This window comes from Somniosus microcephalus, chromosome 13 (genome assembly GCF_052327205.1).
Source record: "Somniosus microcephalus isolate GS21.2 chromosome 13, FLI_Smic_1.0, whole genome shotgun sequence".
In the NCBI taxonomy this organism is placed as follows: domain Eukaryota; kingdom Metazoa; phylum Chordata; class Chondrichthyes; order Squaliformes; family Somniosidae; genus Somniosus; species Somniosus microcephalus.
This window is the reverse complement of record NC_140999.1, coordinates 144,814,952-144,838,339: the sequence shown is the minus strand read 5'-3', so window position 1 is coordinate 144,838,339 and position 23,388 is coordinate 144,814,952. Positions and strand designations below refer to the sequence as shown.

The 23,388-nt window shown below is 48.5% G+C and overlaps 1 long non-coding RNA gene across 1 annotated transcript in view; it reads left to right on the top strand.

Moving 5' to 3' along the window:
- The first annotated feature begins 11,388 nt into the window (after positions 1-11,388).
- The window catches only part of LOC147108639 (uncharacterized), a 28,894-nt gene continuing 16,894 nt past the window's right edge, over positions 11,389-23,388 (top strand). Inside the window, exon 1 of the long non-coding RNA XR_015080728.1 lies at positions 11,389-11,421. This is a non-coding gene — a long non-coding RNA (uncharacterized LOC147108639). The remainder of the gene's footprint in view (positions 11,422-23,388) is intronic.

Here is a 23,388-nt window from a genome sequence, read left to right as displayed (position 1 = left end):
CCGCTCCCTCTCCCGTTAATTCCTGCTACCTCCTGCTGTGCACCACCTTCTCCTGCAAGAAAGAGGGAAGTGTGTCAGTGAGTATCGCACAATATGTTTGGGTGATGTGGCTGTCATGGTTAAATAGCTGCCAGTGTGTGCAAGCTTTGAAATGTGGGTATGAGGCTGCAACAGTGCTAAGTGTGTGAGGGTGAGGTAAAGCATATGAATGTGGGGTATGGGTCCAGATTAGCAGAGATTGTTGTTAGGTGAGTGATGGGGGTGTAGTGAATTGAGCAGTGGATGAGGCTAGTGGTACATTTGGTAGGATTTGCCATTTGAAGATGCACTCTGACCTTGACAACTCGTGTAAGATCATTAAACTTCTTCCTGCACTGCATCCAGGTCCTTGGGGCTACATTCTCACATTGACCTCCACAGCTATCTCTTGCCACTGCCTTCTGAGCATGTGTCTGAAGGGCTTCCAGCCCTCCTGAGAATACAGGACTTCTCTCCTTCTTTCCACCTCTTCCTCCAAGACCTCCAGTGCAGCGTCTGAAAACATTTGTGCACGCTCTCTGCCATGGTCAGCCAATATTGATTCTTCCCCAACATAATATTCAGAATGATCTCAGTATCACCGGCAGCCACAATGCACCTCCCCTTTAAGAGGTGCAGGCTAGATTTAAGTAGTGCTAGGTATTATGTCCGTGTATAATTGAGACACGGACAACAGGAGTTGATTATAACAAGTCTTTACTGAATGGAGACAATCGGGAAACTGAAACTACAGAAGGCTGCTAGCGCCTTTTATACAGGGGTGGTCACTGCCGGTACTGCAGTCTGAGACCAGTTATTCCCTTAAAGGTTCATACACAACACTAGGCACGAATGATATTGGGCCACCTGCTGATGCGTGCAGCCAACAAACAGTGCGGGGAGTGCTGGCTGCACACAGAAATCATGAAACTGAGCAGGCAGCATGAAGTTAGCATCCTACCTGCAGCACAAACAATGGGCGGGGGTTAATTACGCATCACGATCCCTGCGCCCTTTTTCAATAGTTATCCAATTTAAACCCGCAGGATTCTAATAGCATAACTAGCTTTCCTTAGAATGTGTGACAACTCACTGCCACCAATGTGAAATAACTTTAGGGTCATTTTAGACAATAGTCTTACAACATTTCCTATAAGTGCACCTTAAAATATCCTAATCTCCTGGGATCAAACTCTGCTGACTCCTAGCCAATGTTTTGCTGCAAGATTATCCCCCAATCTCCCATCTGCTCCTGGATCAACCTCTGCCCCTCTTCCAACTCCTGAACCAGGCTTCACTCCTCGGCTGGCTGTTGGACTTTTCGTTGTGACTCCCCCCATCCAGTGCTTATTCCTCAATTGGACTCACTTCACTGCTGCCTCTTGTTTTTGATGGTGTTGATTGAGGGAGAAAAGTTGGCCAGGACACCAGGAGAAATTCCCTGCACTTCTTCAAGTGCCATAGGGTTGTTTATGTCCACCTCGCTTTATCATCTCCTCTGAAAGATGGAGCCACCAACATTTCAACGCTGCCTCAGTACTGCACTGAAGTGTCAGCCTAGATTATGTGGTCACAATGAGTAGACCTTGGACCCACTCAGAAGCGAGAGTGCTACTTCTCAGTAGAGGGCGATACCCTAAATAATATTGTGTCATTAGAAGTGGCATCAAGCCAAAGCTTGCAATGTTTCCACATCAGTGGAAGCAAAACAAAATCAAAAAGGGCTTGTCAACACATCATTAACATGTAATTCTAGGAAACAGTTTGCAAAGCAGGTTATCGTGTTGAATCTTGCAATTGATAAACAAAGTGATTCAAAGGAGAAAAGCAAAGTTTATGAAGTAGTCAAACTGGAGTGAGAAACACAGAGATGTCAATTTTCCAGTCACTGAAACTGTTGTTGAATATATTGCTTGTGTCACATTTTTACTTGTCTTGAGTGTTTGAACACCAAACCTGAAATGTTCATTCTGTTTCTCTCTCCGCAGATGCTGCCTGACCTGCTGAGTATTTCCAGCATTTTCTGTTTTTATACCATAATATATGTAATGGTTAGCAGCCAAGAATTCAATGTTGTCATCATTGGGTCAAGTACAAATTTTTGCTTCTTTATTTCGTTTAAATTAGGATGACAGAAAGGAAATGGAGACATTTTTCTTCATCAGTTTTTTTTTAAATTACAGCTACAGATGATTCATAATAGCAGTCTATCAATGATAGAATGGCAGAACAGGAGACATAGAAACATAGAAGATAGGAGCAAGAGTAGGCCATTCGGCCCCTCGAGCCTGCTCCGCCATTTAATGAGATCGGTACCCTGTCCCTGCTTTCTCCCCATATCACTTGATCCCTTTAGCCTTAAGAAATATATCTAACTCCTTCTTGAACATATTTAATGAATTGGCCTCAAATGCCTACTGTGGTAGAGAATTCCACAGTTTCACCACACTCTGGGTGAAGAAATTCCTCCTCATCAGTAACCCCTGGTTCTGGACTCTCCTGCCATCGGAAACATCCTTCCTGCATCTAGTCCTGTTAGAATTTTATAAGTTACAATGAGATCCCCTCTCATTCTTCTAAACTCTAACAAATATAAGCCTAATCGACCCAATCTCTCCTCATACGTCATTCCTGCCATCCCAGGTATCAGTCTGGTGAATCTTCGCTGCACTCCCTCCATGGCAAGAACATCCTTCCTCAGATAAGGTGACCAAAACTGCACACAATACTCAAGGTGTGGTCTCACCAAGGCCCTGTACAACTGCAGCAAGACATCCTTGCTCCTGTACTCGAACCCTCTCGCTATGAAGGCCAACATACCATTTGCCTTCTTAACCGCCTGCTGCACCTGCATGCTTAACCTCAGCGCCTGGTGCACAAGGACACCCAGGTCTCGTTGCACTTCCCCTTTTCCCAATCTATTGCCATTCAGATAATAATCTGACTTCCTGTTTTTGCCACCAAAGTGGATAACCTCGCATTTATCCACATTATACTGCATTTGCCATGCATCTGGCCAATCACCCTACCTGTCCAAATCATACTGGAGTTTCTCTGCATCCTCCTCACAGCACACACGCCCACCCAGCTTTGTGCCGTCTGCAAACTTGGAGATATTATATCTAGTTCCCTCATCTAGATCATTAATATATATTGTGAATAGCTGGGGTCCTAGCACTGATCCCTGCGGTACCCCACTAGTCACTGCCTGCCACTCGGAAAAAGACCCATTTATTCCAACTCTTTGCTTCCTGTCTGCCAACCAGTTCTCTATCCAAGTCAGTACCTTACCCCCAATCCCATGTGCTTTAACTTTGCACGCTAATCTCTTAGCGAGTCACAGGCAGAACAGGAGAAACAGTTTTCCTAATATGTACTGCAACCTCATTTCTGATTTGTTTACATATCTCCAATATTTAAGAACTGCCTGCCGCAGGTATATATTTAACACTGCGATTAAGAGTATGCAGGCAGAGAAGGAGTGGGTGACCACCAGACAGAAGAGGACTAAGCAGGAAGTGCAGGAGTCCCCGGAGTGCATCACGCTCTCCAACCAGTATTCTGTTCTGAGTACTGGTGAGGGTGATTCTTCCTCTGGGGAGTGCAGCCAGAGTCATGTCCACGGCACAATGGGTGGCTCAGCTGCACAGGGCGGGAGGAAAAAGAGGGAAGAGCAATAGTGGTCGGGGATTCGATAGTTAGGGGAGCAGACAGGCATTTCTGCAGCCGCAGACATGACTCCAGGATGGTATGTTGCCTCCCAGGTGCCAGGGTCAAGGATGTCACTGAGCGGCTGCAGGACACTCTGAGGGGGGAATGTGAACAGCCAGAGGTCGTTGTCCATATTGGTACCAACAACATAGGCAGAAAGAGGGATGAGGTCCTGCAGGCATAGTTTAGGAAGCTAGGAGAGAGATTAAAAAGCAGGACCTCAAAGGTAGTAATCTCCGGATTACTCCCAGTGCCACGTGCTAGTGAGTACAGGAATAGCAGGATAGAACAGATGAATGTGTGGCTGGAGAGATGGTGCAGGAGGGAGGGTTTTAGATTCCTGAGGCATTGGGATCATTTCTGGGGAAGGTGGAACCTGTACAAGCCGGACGGGTAACGCCTCAACAGAGCCGGGACCAATATTCTCGTGGAGAGGTTTGCTAGTGCTCTTGGGGAGGGTTTAAACTAGCTTGGCAGAGGGATAGGCACCAGCATATAGGGGTAGAAAAGAGGAATAATGTGCATAAAAAATTGAGTGTTTTGGATAGTACTAGAGAAGAAAGTAGTACTAGAAGCGGAAATATTAACATATTTAATAGGAGCAGACTAAGAAAGACTACGAATAATTCAAAAAAGGGTTTAGAATGCATGTACGTAAACACACAAAGTGTGGTGAATAAGTTTGGTGAGCTACAAGTACAATTAGCCATGTGGCAATATGATGTGGCAATAACGGAAATGTGGCTTAAAAATGTTGAGGACTGGACACTTAGGGATGGATTTTCATTGAGGAGGCGGGTAGGAGGCGGGACTACATCTTTCGGGGTTGTAGTCCCACCTCCATCGAGTTCTAGCCAACCCATGCGATTTTGACTTGATTGACCTTGTTGAGCCCGCCCAGGCCAATTAAGGGCCACCCGGCAACAGCTGATGTCACAGACTGATATTTCATCTGTCAAGACCTTTTGACAGATGAAATATCAGTGTTTCACAGCTCTTTGAAGCTGTCAAACACTGACAATCTGTACTCCAGGTTAATTCCTTCCTCTCAGGATGATTTAGAGATCTCTCCAGAACAGAAAGCTGAATGCTGCAGATTTTGACAGATCGCGGCCATTCTGCTTTCTGTGCCGGTGAGATGAGGGACTCCCGAGACCTGAAGGAAGGAAGGCTGTAAAGGTAAGTACATGTAAGTAAAACTTCTTTAAACACTTTACACACACCAAACACACTTACCTTTGCACTCATGCACCCATCATTCACCTGAACACCGGACATCTCGACCCCTCCAAGCCCTTCATCCCGACGGCCCGCCTCGCTAATTTGGCATGCTTTGGAGCCTTCGGGAATCCCACATTTCACCAATGAAAATAGAGATTAGGCTAAAAACTGCCTGTTAACAGGCGGTTAATTGGCACTAATCCCCTTCCCGCCTCCTTTGAAACTGGCATGGAGGCAGGTTGGGAGCGGGAAGGGTTTGTGCCCCCCAATTTCAGGATTCTAACCCCCCATACACCTCCAATCCCGCCTCCATGGCCCAATGAAAATCCTGCCCTTAATATTCAAGGGTACAAGGTGTTCAGAAAAGATAGGGAAGGAAAAAAGGGAGGTGGGGTGGCTGTGCTGATTAAGGAAGACATTGTAGTGTTCTTGAAGGGACAAGGACAGAATCCATTTGGTTAGAGTTGAGGAGCAAAAAGGGTATGATCACGCTATTGGGGGTATTCTACAGGCCTCCAAATAGTGAGAGGGAGGTAGATGAGCAAATCTGCAGGGAAATCGCAGAGATATGCAAGAGCTATAGAGTGGTGATATTGGGGGACTTTAATTACCCAAATATCAATTGGGATAATGCTAGGGTATAGGGAAAGGAGGGGGAGGAATTTCTGAAATGTGTTCAGGAGAATTTCCTTGACCAGTATGTTCTTGGCCCAACTAGGAAGAAGGCATTGCTGGATCTGGTGCTGGGGAATGAGGTTGGCCAGGTCGACCAAGTGTCTGTGGGAGAACACTTGGGTACGAGTGATCATCGTATCATAAGATTTAGATTAGCAATAGAGAGGAGCAAGGAACAATCTAGAGTGGAACTTCTAAGTTGGAATGGGGCTAACTTCAATGGGATGTGAAAGGATCTAGCCAGGGTAAAATGGAACCAAAGACTGACAGGAAAAACTGTAATGGAACAATGGGTGATCTTTAAGGAGGAGATGTTCCAAGTACAGGCTAGGTACATTCCAACAAGAGGGAAGGATAAGGGAACCAAAGCAAGGGCTCCTTGGATGATGAGGGAGATAGAGAAGAGGATGAAACAAAAAAAGAGGATGTATGATGCATTTCAGATGAATTCTTCAAGGGAGAACAGACCAAATACAATTAGTTGAGAGGGGAAGTGAAGATGAAAATAAGATTGGCAAAGAGGGAATATGAGAGTAGAATGGCGGTTAAAATAAAATGGAACTCAAAAATCTTCTACCGGCATGTAAACAGTAAGTGGGTAGTAAGAGGCGGGATGGGGCCTATTAGAGACAAAGAAGGTGATAGATGTTTAGAGGCACAGGGCAAGGCTAGAATATTCAATGAGTACTTTGTAATGGTCGGTGTTTACTAAGGAGATGGATGCTGACAAAATATCGGTAGAAGTGGAAAAGGTAGAAAGAAGCAATGGAAGGGTGAAAATTGATAGGCAGGATGTACTAGAAAGGCTTGGTATGCTTAGAGTGGACAAGTCATCTGGTCCAGATGGCTTGCATCCCAGGTTGCTAAGGGAGTTGGGGGAGGAGATAGCGGAAGGGCTTGCCATAATTTTTCCAATCTTCCCTAGATGCGGGGGAAGTGCCTGAGGATTGGAAAGTGGCAAATGTGACACCATTGTTCAAGAAAGGGTGTGAGGACAATCCTAGTAACTACAGTTTAACATCAGTCTTGGGTAACGTTTTAGAAACAATAATCAAGGAAAAAATTAACGGGCACTTGGAGAGGTTTAAGCTAATTAAGGAGAGCCAACTCGGATTTGTAAAAGGCAGATCGTGTTTGACTAATCTAATTGAATTTTTTGATGAAGTAACAGGGAGGATTGATGAATAATAATAATAATAATTCAACTTTATTGTCATTGTACAATGCACAAGTACATGAACAACAAAATGTGATCTTGCAAGCTCCCATGAGTCCAGTACAAATAACATTAACGTAAATAGCACCGTCCTGGGAGAAGCAAAGCCGCTGCGTCTGTGCGCGCCGCCATTCCATTTCCACCATTCCTCCTGTCCGACAATCTTCAGCCCAACGCCCGGGCCTGCTCACCAGCCACCCCTTACCGGGGGGGGGGGGAAGAGGGGGCTCCCCCCTGATGGTCACCCCTCCAGGTACTAACCAGGCCTGGCTCTGCTTAGCTTCTAAGCCTTGCCAGTGACCCTGTCCCTAGTCCCAGGAACAGGAATGCAATGGATGTTGTCTACATGAATTTTAGGAAGGCGTTTGACAAAGTACCACATAGAAGGCTGGTTAACAAAATTGAGGCTCATGGAATAGGTGGGTCTGTGGCAGCTTGGATAAGGAATTGACTTAAGGACAGAAAACAGTGAGTTTTGGTAAATGGCTGTTTTTCAGACTGCAGGATGGTAGCCAGTGGTGTTCCCCAAGGGTCAGTACTGGGGCCACTGCTTTTTTTGACATATATAAATGACCTGGATATTGGAATACTGAGTAGAATTTCTATATTTGCTGATGACACCAAACTTGGGGGTGTGGCAAGCTGTGAGGATGATACCAATCGACTGCAACAGGACATAGAAAGGCTAGCAGAATGGACAGACAAGTGGCAGATGGAATTTAATACAGAGAAGTGTGAGGTGATGCATTTTGACAGAAGGAACAGGGAGAGGCAGTGTACACTTAATAGCACAGTTTTAAAGAGTGTGCAGGGACAGAGGGATCTGGGAGTTAATGTGCATAGGTCCCTGAAGGTGGCGGGACATATTGAGAGAACGGTTAGCAAAGCATATGGGATCTTGGGCTTCATATATAGGGGTATTGAGTACAAAAGTAGAGAAGTTATGCTGAACATTTATAAAGCTCTGGTTAGGCCACAACTGGAGTATTGCGTCCAGTTCTGGTCACCACACTTTAGGAAGGATGTGAAGGCACTTGAGGTGATGCAGAGGAAATTTACCAGAATGGTTCTGGGGATGAGGGAGTCTTAGCTACAAGGACAGGTTGGAGAAGCTGGATTTGTTTCCATTAGAGCAAAGGAGGTTGAGGGATGATTTGATAGAGTTGTACAAGATTATGACGAGTTTGGATAGGCTAGACGGGGAAAGGCTGTTCCCACTAGTTGATGGTACAAGGACTAGGGGACACAGATTTAAGATTTTGGGCAAGAGATACAGGGGGATGTGAGGAAAAACTTTTTTACGCAGCGAGTGGTAATGACCTGGAATTCACTGCTGATGGAAGTGGAGGAAGCGGAGACACTCAATGTTTTCAAGGGGAGACTGGATAGGCACTTGAGGGAAATAAACTTGCAGGGCTTCGGGGATAGAGCTGGGGAACGGGACTGAATGGATTGCTCTACAGAGAGCCAGCACAGATTCGATTGGCCAAATGACCTCCTTCTGTGCCGTATGACTCTATGGGGTCGATTTTAACTGAGCCGTGGAGGCGGGCTTGGAGATGTGCGGGGGGTTAAAAGCGCAAAACCGCGGGCGGGAGCCCCCCCGCCTGGTTCTCGACTCCGAGCCATTTTTACTCAGGCGTGTCTGATGGTCCCGAATCCGACCCGCATCCAATAGGTGGGACTGGTCTTTAAGGCCCTTAATCACCACTAAATGAACAACTGACAAGTGACATTCGCGCCACACATGTGCCAGGCAAAGACCATATACAACAAGAGCATACAACTATCTCCTTTGGTACTGAATGGCATTATCATTGTCCAGCAACATAAGCGCCGTGGTTAATCAAGAAGGTCAGAGTTTGGGTATTCTGTGGTGAGTGGCACACCTCCTAGTCCCGCAGATGCCTCTCTACCACCTGCAAGGCAAAACTGAGGCCTGTGATGGAAAACTCTCCACTTGTCTGGATGAGGGAAGCTGCAACAAGAAGCTCCACACAATCCAGGACAAAGAAATACGCTTGATAGACAGCCCATCTACCAGCTTAAACATCCACCACTGGGGTACCGTGGCTGCAGTGTGTACCATCTACAAGATGCACTGCACCAACTCGCCAAGGCTTCTTCAGCAGCACCTCCCAAACCCGAGGCCGCTACCACCACAAGGGCAACAGGTGCATGGAACACCACCAGCTCCAAGTTCTGCAGGATCCTGACTTGGACATTTATCGCCGTTCCTTCATCGTCTCCAGGTCAAAATGCTGTAACTCCCTACCTAACAGCATTGTGGGAGCACCTTCACCACACGGACTGCAGCGGTTGAAGAAAGCTGCTCAGCACCACCTTCTCATGGGCAACCACAAATGGACAATAAAGGCTGGCCTTGCTAGTGACGCCCATCTCCCAGGAATTAATACAAAGTCTAAGAAGTAAATGGTAGTAGGCTGAGTAAAAGCTAGAGTTTTAAGGAGGAGGTAAAGTTGGAGAGGGGGAGGATTATAACGAATGAATTACAGAGCCTGGGACCTAAGGCAGCTGGACACTCGGCCACTAATGGTAGGATGAAGGGGTGGGTGTGCAAGAGGCCAGAGTTGCGGGAGGGTTGCAGCGCTTCAGAATATATAGGGAGGGGCGAGGCCAAGAAGGGATTGAAACAGGAGGATGAGAATTTTAAATGGAAGGCATTTGACGACCGTGAGCCACTGTAGGTGAGCAAGCACACGAGTGATATCTGAGAAGAGAGGCTACATGCAGCAGACTTTCAAATCAGCTGAAGTATACAGAGGGCAGAGGAAAGGAGGCCGGCCAGGAGAGCATTGAAACAATCGAGTCTAAATGTGACAAAGGAACGACGGAGGGTTTCAGCAGCAGATGGGCAGAGCTAGGAGTGGAGGCGGGTAATGTTATGCGGGTGGAAGGAACTTGTATTTGTAATGGAAAGGATATGGGGTCAAAAGCTAAGTTTGTGAACAGTCAGGTTCAGCCTCAGCGAGTGGCCAGGGAGAGGGACAAAATCAAGTTGTGAGAAAGCAGAGTTTGAGGTGATGTGGAAGATGAAGGCTTAAGAACATAAGAACATAAGAAATAGGAGCAGGAGTCGGCCATTCAGCCCTTCGAGCCTGCTCCGCCATTCAATGAGATCATGGCTGATATTCTGCCTCAACTCCATTCACCGGCCCTATCGCCATATCCCTTGATGCCCTTACTAGTCAGAAATCTATCGATTTCTGTTTTGAATATATCCAATGACTGAGCCTCCACCATCCTCTGGGGTAGAGAATTCCAAAGATTCACCACCCTCTGTGTGAAGAAATTTCTTCTCATCTCAGTCCTGAATGTCCTACCCTTTATCCTGAGGCTGTGGCCCCTGGTTCTAGACTCCCCAGCTAATGGAAACATTCTCCCAGCATTCACCCTATCAAGCCCTGTAATAATTTTGTATGCTTCAATGAGATCCCCTCTCATTCTTCTGAATCCAAGAGAATACAGGCCTAGTTTACTCAATCTCTTCTCATACGACAGTCCCGGCATCCCAGGAATCAATCTCATGAACCTTCGTTGCACTCCCTCTATGGCAAGTATATCCTTCCTTAGTTAAGGAGACCAAAATTGTACACAGTACTCCAGGTGTGGTCTCACCAAGACCCTATATAATTGGAGTAAGACTTCTTTACTCCTGTACTCAAATCCTCTTGTAATGAAGGCCAGCATAGCATTTGCCTTCCTAATGGTTTGCTGCACCTGCACATTCACTTTCAGTGGCTCATGTACAAGGACACCCAGGTTCCTTTGAGCATCTGCATTCACCAATCTTTCACCATTTAGCAAATGCTCTGCCTTTCTGTTTTTTCTACCAAAGTGGATAACTTCACATTTATCCACACTATATTCCATCTGCCATGTTCTCGCCCACTCACTGAGCCTGTCGAGATCCCCTTGAAGCCTCTTCACATCCTCTTCACAACTGCCACTGCCACCTAGCTTTGTATCATCAGCAAATTTAGAAATGTTACATTTAGTCCCCTCATCCAAATCATTGATGTAGAATAGCTGAGGCCCAAGCATCGATTCTTGCAGTACCCCACTCATATATCTAAATGCACCAACCCTGCCCTTGGGACATTTTCCTCCATTAACAGCAGAACATCTCTTTACCGCATCCTGCTGCAATCAGCTGGCCAGATCTTCGGTTCGATGACGGAAGAGGTGGACGAGTGGTGGGGCGGGCATTGGATAATAAGATTTCACATTACAAGGTCGGTAGACAGGATTCATGAAGACTAATGACGGGAGGCTGTGCTCCCTGCCTGGGATGTCGTTAGGCGAGAGCTGGGTTCGGAGACAGTGCCGTAACACTAATGGGCAGATGCTGCAACCTGTGCTCCAGTCCAGTGAGACTGCACCAGGAGCAGAGCCTGGCCATGTGACCCTGTCATACCACCAGTAGGCGGGGCCTGCGCTGGCTGCTGTGTGATTGGCTCCTGGCTCCTTTGTGATGTCACCTGGAGACAGGTTTTAGCCCCTGGTTACAATTCATCAGTTGTTACCGTGGGCAGGAGCTGGAGTTGGCAGCTGACAGTGTGAGTGAGTTTAGTCCTTAGAAATAGGGGAAAGGGCAGAAAAGCACAAGGTAACACTAGAGAAATTGAATCAAACACTATTAATGAAAAATATAATGATATTGTGGCAAAGCCACCAAGAGACTCTTGCAGTAATGTATATAATTGCCTTTAACAGGGGCTTGTTACCTTTAAGTGTTTGCTCTGTACCTTTAAGTGTTTGCTCTGTATAAGCAGCGCGGGTTCGGTAAAATGGCGATCCAGCGCGATGACATCATCACGCAGGTCACGTGACATTCCCAATGGCGGGAAACATGATGACATCATGACGTCAGAGGGGAGAGGCATTCCCTCTCTGTTCTCGTGGAACCAGTTGGTGTACAGACCTGTATAGAGTTTCTCCTGCGTTTTTGTTTGTAACTTTTACTAGTGCATTAAACCACATTTGGTTAACTGCTAGTTTCAGTCTCAGTACTTTCGTTAGGAGTTCAAGCACTCCTACATTGGTGACCCCGAATCCTCGCGGACGTTCTTCGCGGCGGAAACGGAACGCAGGGCCATGATGGAAGCCAATGCAGTGGCTTTGAAGCTCCCCCAAATTTGGGAACGACAGGCGCCTCCTGGTTCGTACAAGCGGAGGCGCAGTTCGAGCTCCGCAACGTCGTGCAGGATCAGACCCGTTATCTTTACGTGGTCTCTGCACTCGACAGCTCGACGGCGTCAAGGATCATCAGCCTACTGGAGAACCCCCCGGCCACCGACAAGTATGTAGCCATTAAGGCACGGCTAATGCAGGTATTCGGCCTTACGAAGGCAGAGCGTGCACACCGCCTACTCACGCTGCCCGGGTTAGGAGACTCCAAACCTTTGGAGTTGATGAGCCAGATGCTTACACTCCTGGGGTCTGAACCACAATGTTTCCTGTTCCGCGAACTGTTCCTCAGTCAACTGCTCGAACAGGTGCAGGCGGCCCTCGCCAGATCGGACGCCGGGGATTGCATAGCGCTCGCCGAAGAGGCGGATAAAATATACGCAGTCCGACAACAAAACTGCGCTGTCGTGAGACGCCCCGCCCCAAAGGGCCCTGCCTCGACGCCTCCAACAACCGGTTTCTGTTATTACCACGCTCGGTTTGGCGTGAAGGCCAGAAGCTGCCATCCGCCTTGCAGTTTCGTGCCCAAAACACCGAACAAGCAACTGCGCGTCAAGAACACCGACTCCGGGGCATGCCCCGCGGCCACGATGGCGATCGGCGATTCTGGGAAACTATTTAACCGACTCCATCTCGGGCCGTCGTTTTTTGTGCAACACAGGGGCGCAGTGCAGCATCCTTCCCGCGTCAGTCCTCGACCTTCGGTCCGGCAGGCGCGGTTCTCCCCTCCAAGCTGCCAACGGGGGTGCGATTCGTACTTGCGGGACACGGCGGGTCCAGGTCTGCTTCAGTGGCCAACGCTTTATATGGGACTTTGTCACCGCCAAAATTTCACAGGCACTCCTAGGCGCTGACTTTTTAAGCACCAATGGCCTGTTGGTTGATTTAAAAAATCATCGGCTCGTTCACGCCACCACGTTCGACTGTATTCCCTGTGCGCGCGGCACGGTCGCACCGCACTCGGTCTCCTGCGCTCGGCCACCCCCCAACGTTTTCTCCTGCCTCCTCGGGGACTTTCCAGAGCTGACTAAGCCCACCTTCTCGGCTTCGACCGCCAAACATAGAGTGGAGCACCATATAACGACGACCGGCTCTCCCGTCTATGCCAGGGCACGGCGGCTAGAGCCCAGCAAGCTCATGGCTGCTAAGGCGGAGTTTGCCGCCATGGAAAAGTTGGGGATTATTCATTGGTCGAATAGTCCCTGGTCCTCACCTCTCCACATCGTCCCTAAGCCCGGGGGTGGATGGTGGCCCTGCGGCAACTACCACCGCCTCAATGATGTCACGACCCCCAACCGGTACCCCATACCACACATACAGGATTTCTCCGCACATTTGGCGGGGAATTCGATCTTCTCCAAGGTCGACCTCGTCCGTGGGTACCATCAGGTACCGGTGCATCCCCAGGACGTCCAAAAGACAGCAGTCATCACCCCTTTTGGCCTGTTTGAGTTCCTCTGCATGCCTTTTGGACTTAAAAACGCGGCGCAGGCATTCCAACGCCTAATGGATTCGGTGCTGCGGGATCTCAAATTTTTGTTCGTCTATCTGGATGACATACTGATCGCCAGCGCCACAAAGGAGGACCATCTCAAGCATCTGCGCATTCTCTTTCATCGCCTTCAGCAGCACGGCCTCATTGTCAACTCGGCCAAATGCCAGTTCGGCCTGCAGCAAATCGACTTCTTAGGCCACCGCATCACTTCAGAGGGGGCAATGCCGCTTCGGGCTAAGGTGGAGGTGATCGCCGCATTCCCATGGCCGCAGTCCATGAAGGCACTCCAGGAGTTCCTGGGTATGGTAAATTTTTACCATCGTTTTGTTCCCAGGGCTGCACAGCTCATGCGACCGCTCTACGAGGCCCTCAGAGGGAAGCCGGGAAAGGAGCCCGTAGTTTGGACGCCGGAAATGGACCGCGCTTTCGGGGACACGAAGACCGCCCTCACGAATGCGACAATGTTGGCACACCCCCTGCCAGTAGCCACCATCGTTCTCACGACTGACGCGTCGGACTACGCCATAGGGGCCATCCAAGAGCAATGGGTCGACGGCACGTGGCAACCACTGGCATTTTTTAGCCGCCAGCTGCGACGGCACGAACGCCAGTACAATACCTTTGACAGGGAGCTGTTGCCGTTGTTTTTGGCCATTCGCCATTTTCGTTTTCTGCTCGAAGGGCACCACTTCACTGCGTTTGTCGACCACAAACCGCTGACATTCGCGATGGCCAAGACTGCTGAACCGTGGTCGGCTCGACAGCAGCGACAGCTTACATTTATTTCTGAATTTACCACCGACATCCGGCACGTGGCCGGCAAGGACAACGTGGTAGCGGATTGCCTTTCCCGCACCACCGTCCAAGCCGTGCAGTTGGGGATCGATTATGCGAGAATGGCGGCCGACCAAGCTGCCGACCCGGACACTCAAGCCTTTCGTTCTGACTCCGCCAGCCTTCAACCGAAGGATGTGCTGTTCCATTCGGCGGGCATCACTTTACTCTGTGACGTCTCCTTGGGAGACCCCTGTCCGATTGTTCCGTCCACCTGGCGTCGGAAAGTTTTCGATGCCATACACGGACTTTCGCATCCTGGTGTGAGGGCATCGCAGAAGTTGCTAGCATCCAAATTCATCTGGAGAGGGATGCGCAAGGACATCTGCGACTGGGCGAACACATGTGTGGTTTGTCAACGAGCCAAAGTACAACGACACGTCAGGGCCCCCTTGGCCACCTTCGAGGTACCGGAACGTCGGTTCAACCACGTCCACGTCGACCTTGTGGGGCCACTCCCGCCATCGCGGGGTTTCACACACCTTCTGACGATGGTAGATCGCACCACGAGATGGCCAGAGGTGGTTCCCCTGACGTCTACCACCTCTGCAGATGTCGCTCGAGCCTTTATCTCGTCATGGGTAGCATGCTTTGGGGTTCCGATGGATATTTCGTCCGACCGTGGTCCACAATTCTCATCTGAGCTTTGGAATGCGGTGGCCTCAGCCTTAGGCACCAAACTCCATCGTACCACGGCCTACCACCCGCAAGCGAATGGGCTCTGTGAGCGTTTTCATCGTTCATTGAAGGCGTCGCTCAGGGCCAGCCTCCTGGACACGGCATGGGTAGATAAACTGCCTTGGGTTATGCTGGGGTTGCGCACAGCGCCAAAGGAGGACCTGCAGGCTTCGGCCGCGGAAATGGTTTACGGCCAGCCGCTCCGGGTACCAGGCGAATTCCTGCCATCCCCTACACAGCCATGATCCGCAGCCACTCAGCGGGAAGCCCACCGGGAAGTGGCCCAGTGCTTCCGGCAAGTTCCGACGTTGCAACACGGTTTTCCTGCCTCCCACATTCCAGTGGAGTTGATGAAGGCCAAATTCGTGTTCGTTCGTCAAGACGCCCATCGCAGCCCACTCCAGCCTCCGTATACGGGTCCTTTCCGGGTTTTACAGACAGGGGCTAAGACCTTTTTGGTCGACCTCGGGGGCAGGCTGGACCACATCTCCGTCGATCGCCTCAAGCCCGCGCACTTGGACCTTGAACAGCCAGTCGAGCCCGCTCAGCCACCACGTAGGCGTCGACCGCCGGCTGCTGCCGCACCTGACCAGGCCGCTATCCCCTCCAGCTCACCAGTTGCTCAGCGTTTTCCTCTCCGGGAATTTAGGAGTCGTTCAAACAGGCTTGTCCGACCTCCTCTGCGATTGACTTTCCTTATTAAAGACAATTCTGGGGGGGGCGTATGTGGCAAAGCCACCAAGAGACTCTTGCAGTAATGTATATAATTGCCTTTAACAGGGGCTTGTTACCTTTAAGTGTTTGCTCTGTATAAACAGCGCAGGTTCGGTAAAATGGCGATCCAGCGCGATGATGTCATCACGCAGGTCACGTGACGTTCCCAACGGCAGGAAACGTGATGACGTCATGACGTCAGAGGGGAGAGGCGTTCCCTCTCTGTCGCCGTGGAACCAGTTGGTGTACAGACCTGTATAGAGTTTCTCCTGCGTTTTTGTTTGTAACTTTTACTAGTGCATTAAACCACGTTTGGTTAACTGCTAGTTTCAGTCTCAGTACTTTCGTTAGGAGTTCAAGCACTCCTACAGTATTAAATATAATCAGAGTCAGGGAGACAGAGCTGGGTAAAACACAATCGGAGTGGATCACAAGCAGAGTGGAAGCTGGGAATGAGGTGATAATAAAAATCCGGTGGAGAGGAGGAAGGCGGTTTCTCACATCCAGCTCAAAAGAATGAGTGCAGCCAAGAATTCTAAATTAAGTATCCAAAATTTATGTTCTTTGTATTTGGTAACTCGGTGGTTCCTGTTAAGCTTGGGTAAATAATTTAGTCTTTGGCTAGTTTGGTATGAGGAGCGAATATAAAAATTGCAGTGTAGTTTAGACATAGTTAACAGCACTTCTATAAATCACCTTGTTTCTAAGTAGATTATTTTAAGATTCTAATTAGAATGGAGGGACAGCTATGACCCGTAGCCTGCAATTCCTGTGCCATGTGGGAACTTCAGGATTCTGCATGAGTCCCGGAGGCCCATGTTTGCAGGAAATGCCTCCAGCTGCTCGAACTCACGCTGAGGGTTTCTGAACTTGAGGGGCAGCTGGATTCGCTGCAGGACATATGGGTGGATGAGTGTGTCCTGGACCGCAGGTTCCAGGATGTGGACACTGCTCAGCCAGATGGAATTCAGAATGGCAAGTGGGTGGCCACTCACAAGGGTGGGACGAGGCAGGCAGTGCAGGTATCCTCCGGGAGTGTGGTGCTCTCAAACCGATATTCACCATTGGTTACTGGTGAGGGTGACGATAGCTCAAAGAAGTGCAATGCCGAGCCTGGCACCATGAGCCAAAGGACTGCACAAGGGCTACTGGAAAGTGTAGGAATGCAGTAGTAATTGCGGATTCGACAGTCAGGGGGACGGACAGGCAGTTCTGCTACTGTCGATGTGAGACCCGTATGGTATGTTGCCTGCCTGCTGCTAGGGTAAGGGACATCATGGAGAGGGTGCAGAACATTCTCCTGGGGAAGGGCAAGAGCAAGAAGTCGTGGTCCATGTCAGAACCAACGACATAGGGACAAAGAGGGCTGAGGTCCCGTAGTCAGAATTTAAGGAGCCAGGGAGGAAGTTAAAAAGCAGGACCTCAAAGATGGTAATCTCTGGATTACTCCCAGTGCCAGGATGTGCACGTGAGAGTAGAAATAGGAAGATATGGAAGGTTAATGCATAGCTAGAGACATGGTGCAGGAGAGAGGGCTTCAGATTCCTGGGACATTGGGACCAGTTCTGTGGCAGGAGTGAGCTGTTCAACACGGACAGGTTGCACCTGAACTGAGCTGGGACCAATATCCTTGCGGGCACATTGACGAGTGCTGTTGGGGTGGGTTTAAACGAATTAACCAGGTGGTTGGGCACCAGGATGTAGTATTAAAAAGTAGAAACAAGGTGCACAGGGGACTGGGAGAGACGGTTCTAGTTAGAAGAGTTCTAAGTGTGTAAATGTACAAAGTGTGGTTCATAAGGTTGGTGAGCTGCAGGCGCAAATAGCCGCATGGGAATATGGTGTAGTGGCGATAACGGAGACCTGGCTCAAAAAGGGGAGGATTGGATGATTAATATTACTGGGTACAAGGTATTCAGGAAAGAGAGGGAAGGGAAAAAGGGAGGAAGGGTAGCAGTTTAGATTAAGGGAAATATTCCAGTGCTAGAAAGTGAGAAGGTCCTTGAGGGGTCAAAGACAGAATCTATTTGGTTGGAGTTGAGAAACAATAGAGGAGCTATTACACTGCCTGGTGTATTTATGGGCCAACCTGTGGGTTGGAGATAGAGGAGCAGAATTGGAAAGACATGACTGAGAGGTGCAACAACAATAGAGTAGTGATAATGCGAGACTTTAGCTACCTCACTAGAGACTGGGATAGTAATTGTATTAAGGGCAGGGGGGGGGGGGGAGAGGAATTTTTGAAGAGAGTTCAGGAGAATTTTCTTGATCAGTATGTTTCCTGCACAATGAGGAAGGAGCCATTGCTGGATCTAGTCCTGGGGAATGAAGTGGATCAAGTGGAGAATGTCACAGTGGAGGTGCATCTCGGGAATAGGGATCATAGTATTGTAAGGTTTAGATTAGTTATGGAGAAGGACATGGAACAATCTAGAATAAAAATACTTAACTGAAAGAGGGCTAATTTCAGCGAATTAATGAGGGATCTGGCCCGGGTGAATTGGAGTCAAAGACTAGCAGGTAAAATGTAATGGAGCAATGGGTGGCCTTTAAAGAGGAGATGGTTCGGGTACACTTGAGGTACATTCCTACACGATGGAAAGGGAGGGCAACCAAAGCCAGAGCTCCCTGGATGGTGAAGGAGTTGGAGAGTAGCATGAAGCAGAAAAAAGGGGGCGTATGACAGATGTCAGCTTGATAATACAAGGGAGAATGAGGCTGAATATAAAACGTACAGAGGAGAATTTAAAAAGGAAATAAGAGGGGCAAAGAGACAGTATGAGAATAGATTGGCTGCTAACATAAAGAGGAATCCAAAGGTCTTCTGTAGGCATATTAACAGTAAAAGGGTTGTCAGAGGAGCAGTGAGGCCGATTACGGACCAAAATGGAGAGCAGAACATAAGAACATAAGAAATAGGAGCAGGAGTAGGCCATACGGCCCCTCGGGCATGCTCCGCCATTCAATAGGATCATGGCTGATCTGAATCTAGACTCACGTCCACTTCCCTGCCCTCTCCCCGTAACCCCTAATTCTCTTATCTGCTAGGAAAATGTCTATCTCCATTTTAAATTTATTTAATGTTGCAGCTTCCACAGCTCTCTGGGGTAGCGAATTCCATAGATTTACTACCCTCTGAGTGAAGAAGTTTCTCCTCATCTCAGTTTTGAAAGAGCAGCCCCTTATTCTAAGATTATGCCCCCTAGTTCTAGTCTCACCCATCAGTGGAAACATCCTCACCGCATCCACCCGATCAAGCCCCCTTACAATCTTATATGTTTCGATAAGATCACCTCTCATTCTTCTGAACTCCAATGAGTAGAGTCCCAACCTACTCAACCTTTCCTCATACGTCAACCCCCTCATCTCTGGAATCAACCAAGTGAACCTTCTCTGAACCGCCTCGAGAGCAAGTATATCTTTTCTTAAATATGGAAACCAAAACTGCACGCAGTATTCCAGGTGTGGCCTCACCAATACCCTGTATAACTGCAGCAAGACTTCCCTGTTTTTATACTCCATCCCCCTTGCAATAAAAGCCAAGATTCCATTGGCCTTCCTGATCACCTGCTGCACCTGCATACTAACTTTTTGTGTTTCATGCACCAGGACCCCCAGATCCCTTTGTACTGTAGCACTTTGCAGTTTCTCTCCATTTAGATAATAACTTGCTCTTTGATTTTTTCTGCCAAAGTGCATAACCTCACACTTTCCAACATTATATTGCATCTGCCAAATCTCTGCCCACTCACTTAGCCTGTCTATGTCCTTTTGCAGGTTTTTTATGTCCTCCTCACTCACTGCTTTCCCTCCCATCTTTGTATCATCGGCAAACTTGGATATGTTGCACTCGGTCCCTTCCTCCAAATCGTTAATATAGATTGTAAAGAGTTGGGGTCCCAGCACTGACCCCTGCGGAACACCACTAGTTACTGATTGCCAGCCCGAGAATGAACCATTTATCCCAACTCTTTGTTTTCTGTTAGATAGCCAATATTCCACCCATGCCAGTATATTACCCCCAATCCCGTGATTTTTTATCTTGATCAGTAATCTTTTGTGTGGAACCTTGTCAAATGCCTTTTGGAAGTCCAAATACACTACATCCACTGGTTCCCCTTTATCCACCCTATATCTATTTGTGGAGACAGAAGGCATGGCTGAGGTAGTAAATGAGAACTTTGTGTCAGTGTTTACCAAGGAAGAGGACTTTGACAAAGCTATGGTAAATGAGCAAGTTGGTGGGATACTGGATGAGATAGAAATAGATAATGAGGAGGTTGTAGTGTATGTACCTTGAAGAAGGAACTATATTCTGCAGCCCCTGTATACTGCAGTACCAGTAGTGACCACCCCTGTATATAAGCCTGTGTAGTAACTTTGTATAGTAGTTCCAGTTTTGTCTCCATTCAGTAAACACCTGTTATAACCAACTTCTGCAGTCTGTCTCAATTGCACACGGACATTACATTGGCGACGAACAGATCCGAACTTACCTACAGTTCTGCACCACCTCACGGGGATCCATCCCTGAAGCGAAGTTATTGGAGGTCGAAGCCAGAAGGAAGAAATCCAAAAAGAAAAAAAACATAGAGGAAACGGGCATCGACCGTGGGCAAGCGCCCTCTGATTCATCGAATTCGAAGATTTGCAGGAGAGGCTGTCGAAAGCTGGGCTTGGTTCTCCAGTCTATGGTGTTCCAGCTAATCGGGCTGGTGGCAGGTAGTACGCTGATCCTTCCTGGGCTGCGGCGGGCTAGAGCTCGATCGGGTGGCTTTTCAACGGGGCCGAGCAGCGTTGTCGGGAAAGAGGAGCGAGAGAGAGAGGGTGGAGCACACAGGGCGCGGCCGGTGCTACGAAGCCGGGCAGCGTACAGACCCGAGAAGAGGGAGGGAAGTGTCCCATAGGGTCTGCCCTGACGACGGGAACAGTAATTAAAATAAAGGAAAAAGAAGTTAGAAGCGCAGAAAACCGCGAGGAGCTGCAGTTTGCCACGGGGGCCGCGGAGAGCGGCGTTGGCAGCAGCGTGGGGGGAAGTGCGCGAAGACCATAGGGCATCACCATCAAGGCATAAAAACACCAGCAACAGCGCTGGCAGCAGCGGAAAAGGCAGAAAGCGCGGGAGGCACCATCTTAATCCAGCGGGGAAGAAGGCAAAGCGTGGGAGTTGCCATCTTAGATCTCCAAGATGCCGAAGACTGGCAATATCACTGCCTTCGATAATGAAATAGAAGACTGGACCACATATGTGGAAAGAGTCGAAGTATATTGCAAGGCAAATGAAGTAGCCGATGAGAAAAAGGCATCGGTACTACTAAACTTAATGGGCGTAAGAACGTACGGCTTATTGCGGAACCTGATCACTCCAGTCAAACCGATGGGGAAGAGTTTTAACGAAATTGTTGATATCCTACAGGAACACCTAAATCCTACACCGCTGCTGATAGCAGAAAGATTTAAATTCCACAAGAGAAATCAGCATAAAGATGAGAGCAATGCTGATTACCTTACGGAACTATGCAAGCTATCAAAGCACTACCAGTTCAGAGCAGGACTGGCAGATACCCTACGGGACAAATTTGTCTGTGGACTCCTGAGTGAAGGAACCCAGAAGAGGTTACTCTCGGAGAAAGAGCTGACGCTAGATAAGGCTTTCAGCGTGGCAGTATCGTACGAAGCAGCAGCAAGGGGAGCTGCGGAAATACAGCAAAAGCCACAGGAATACGGCACCCATGAAATGACACGGGGATTTGAAAAATGTTATCGCTGCGGCAGAACAACCCATGACCAGAAGGACTGCTGGTTCAAGGACAAAACATGCAGGCAATGCGGAAAGATGGAACACATTGCACGAGTTTACAGGTCCAGGAAGAAGACTAACGACAACAAAAAGACTACTAAGGAAAAGTACAGGAAAGTACAAAAGATGACGGACAGTAGTTCCGAAGACCAGAAGAGCGATAGTGAATCCGGGAACAAGAGACTAAGCTGTCTCAAACTACACAACGTAATCGCAAAAGAGGATCACCGAACCATTTGGGTCACCCTCAAGATAGCAGGGTCCCAAGTCAAAATGGAATTGGATACAGGATCAGCCCTGACCGTGATCAATCGACGAGACTACGAGCGGCTATTCTCACACATACCCTTGAAAGACACATCCATTGTCTTGAAGACATATACGGGGCAGAAAGTATACCCCAGAGGGAAAATAAGGGTGCCTGTCGAATACAACGGCAAGGAAATACAGAAATTGTATCTGTACATACTGCAAGATGTTGGACCACCGTTATTGAGACGTGAATGGATCAGAAAGATAGGTTTAGACTGGCACCCCATTCAGGCACTGACTGTGGCTGGTAAAAAGGATGACGACGTCACACCTGGACGATTGTCAAAAATCTTAGCTAACGCTAAAGAGGTATTTCAACAAGGACTGGGAACTCTTAAAGGCGTAACCGCCTCGATAAAAATAGAAGAGAATGCAATTCCCAAGTTTTTCAAAGCAAGACCGGTACCGTATGCAATTCGCCCAGCCGTCGAGGCAGAGCTGGAGAATCTGGAGAATGCAGGCGTGTTATCTAAGGTTGGCTGGAGCGAGTGGGCGACACCCATCGTTCCTGTCATGAAGAAAACGTTAAACAATAAGTCTGAGGAGCCAAGGAAGGTTCGCAGCTGTGGGGACTTCAAGGTGACTGAACCCAGTCCTTCACACAGTACAGTATCCTCTTCCGAGGATAGAAGATATTTTCGCCTCACTATCTGGAGGGAAACGTTTTACAAAAATTGACCTAGCGCAAGCATATTTGCAGATGGAGGTTGAAGAATCCTCTAGGAAATATCTCACGATAAACACTCACAAAGGTCTTTACCAGTATAATCGACTGGTATTCGGAGTAGCATCAGCTCCGGCGATATGACAAAGAGCGATGGAACAAGTCCTGCAAGGGATTCCGGGGACTCAGTGTTACTTGGACGACATCCTAGTGACAGGTGAAAATGACAGTGAACACCTTGCCAACCTAGAGCAGGTGCTCACTAGACTAAGAGAACATGGGCTACGAGACAATCGCCCCAAGTGCGAGTTTTTTAAGAAACAAATATCGTATTGTGGCCACGTGATTGATGAAGAGGGGTTACATAAGTCCCCTGACAAAATTGAAGCGGTAGTTAAGGCTCCAGCGCCTGAAAATGTGTCGCAACTGAGGTCATTCCTCGGATTGGTGAATTACTACCATAAGTTTTTGCCGAATTTGTCCACAATTCTGCACCCACTGAACGCCCTGCTACAAACTGGAGTAGCATGGAAATGGAGCGATGAATGTAAGCGGGCCTTTCAGAAGTGTAAAGGCCTGATCACTTCAAGAGAAGTATTGGCTCACTACAACCCATCACTACCGATAAGATTGGCATGTGATGCGTCTCCCTACAACGTTGGAGCGGTACTGTCACATAAATCCCTTGATGGTTCAGAGAGGCCGATAGCTTTTGTGTCACGCTCGTTAACTTCAGCTGAGCGTAACTACGCCCAGATTGACAGAGAGGCCCTCAGCCTGGTGTGGGGGGGTGAAGAAGTTCAATCACTACCTGCACGGACAGAAATTTACTCTACTAA